The sequence below is a fragment of the Triticum aestivum genome, chromosome 3D, assembly GCF_018294505.1.
Source record: "Triticum aestivum cultivar Chinese Spring chromosome 3D, IWGSC CS RefSeq v2.1, whole genome shotgun sequence".
Classification (NCBI taxonomy): Eukaryota; Viridiplantae; Streptophyta; class Magnoliopsida; order Poales; family Poaceae; genus Triticum; species Triticum aestivum.
Window position 1 is genome coordinate 10320868 of NC_057802.1, and position 2240 is coordinate 10323107.

The following is a 2240-nucleotide window of genomic DNA, read 5'->3' on the forward strand; positions in this document are numbered from 1 at the left end:
TGACATTGGAGTATCTAGGTGACATTAGGGTTTTGGTTTATGTGTGTCTTAATGTGTTATTTTACTACGAACTCTAGGGCTGTTTGTGACACTTATAGGAATAGCCCAATGAATTGATCGGAAAGAATAACTTTGAGGTGGTTTCGTACCCTACCATAATCTCTTCGTTTGTTCTCCGCTATTCGTGACTTTGGAGTGACGATTTGTTGCATGTTGAGGGATAGTTATATGATCTAATTATGTTATTATTGTTGAGAGAACTTGCACTAGTGAAAGTATGAACCCTAGGCCTTGTTTCCTATCATTGCAATACCGTTTATGCTCACTTTTATCTTTAGTTACTTTGCTGTTTTTATATTTTCAGATTACAAATACACATATCTACCATCTATATTGCACTTGTATCACCATCTCTTCGCCGAACTAGTGCACCTATACAATTTACCATTGTATTGGGTGTGTTGGGGACACAAGAGACTCTTTGTTATTTGGTTGCAGGGTTGTTTGAGAGAGACCATCTTCATCCTACGCCTCCCACGGATTGATAAACCTTAGGTCATCCACTTGAGGGAAATTTGCTACTGTCCTACAAACCTCTGCACTTGGAGGCCCAACAACGTCTACAAGAAGAAGGTTACGTAGTAGACATCAAGTGTCCGTGTAACAGATGAGTTCTCGTCCGAAACCCTGATACTCCGAAAAAGATTGTCTAGTTTGTACACGAAGTGTGTCCAGTTTTCGCCGTGACCCTATCTATTCTTTTGCACATGCTATGCGGGTGAAATGATTTTACCATGCCAAGTTCCAACATTTTCAGAGTTCATTTTGTAGTGATTTTCAATTTCACGGTCATTTAGCTCTCTAAACAAATCGGTAAATGACTGAAAAATAGCAAATGATGTCAGAACGTGTTGGAAATTAATGACGTCGCTTTGAATGCTGCATACTGAACGCAAAAATAGTCTGGAGTTCAAATAAGTTTAAAAAACATTGAAGTGTCCGTGTAACAGATAAGTTCTCGTCCGAAACCCTGATACTCCGAAAGAGATTGTCCAGTTTGTACACAAAGTGCGTCCAGTTTTCGCCGTGACCCTCTCTACTCTTTTGCACATGCTATGCGGGTGAATGATGATACCATGCCAAGTTCCAACATTTTCGGAGTTTATTTTGTAATGATTTTCAATTTCACGGTCATTTAGCTCTCTAAACAAATCGGTAAATGACTGAAAAACAGCAAATGATGTCAGAACGTGTTGAAAATTGATGACGTCGCTTTGAATGCTGCATAATGAACGCAAAAATAGTCTGGAGTTCAAATAAGTTTAAAAAACATTGAAGTGCCCGTGTAACAGATGAGTTCTCGTCCGAAGCCCTGATACTGCGAAAGAGATTGTTCAGTTTGTACACGAAGTGCGTCCAGTTTTCGCCGTGACCCTCTCTACTCTTTTGCACATGCTATGTGAGTGAAATGATGGTACCATGCCAAGTTCCAACATTTTCAGAGTTCATTTTGTAGTGATTTTCAATTTCACGGTCATTTAGCTCTCTAAACAAATCGGTAAATGATTGAAAAACAGCAAATGATGTCAGAACGTGTTGAAATTGATGACGTCGCTTTGAATGCATCATATTGAACGCAAAAATAGTCTGGAGTTCAAATAAGTTTAAAAAACATTGATTATAATAAAAAATACATTGATTATCAATGATCTTTTTGTGTATAATCTGAATTGTCAATATGAGTCCTCAACGGTTTAGAAACCGATGAAGACTCATATTGCGACCACAAATTCTACACATAAAGTTCAGTGAAGACCAAGTGCTTGTGATAGTTTGAGAAGTAACATATTTAAGGTGGTAAAAATCTTGCTAGGGGAGCGAGGTGGGACTAAAAACAGCCTGCCACAACCTCTTTACTATCGGTTCATGCCACGAACCGGTACTAAAGGGGCTGGCTAGGCCCCAGCCTCTTTAGTACCGGTTCGTGGCATGAACCGGTACTAAAGGTTCGCACTGAGGCGGTACTAAAGATCTCCTCCCGCCTAGCCGTTTGAACCGGCACTAATGGACACATTAGTGCCGGCTCAAATGCAAACCGGGACTAATGTGTCTCACATTTGACTCTTTTTCTACTAGTGATTATCCTTCAGAAAAAGAAACATCACAACAGATTATGTAAAGTGCACAAAAAGTGGCAAGCAAGCAAACAGTAAGGTGTCCATGCATTCTTACAGAGCAAT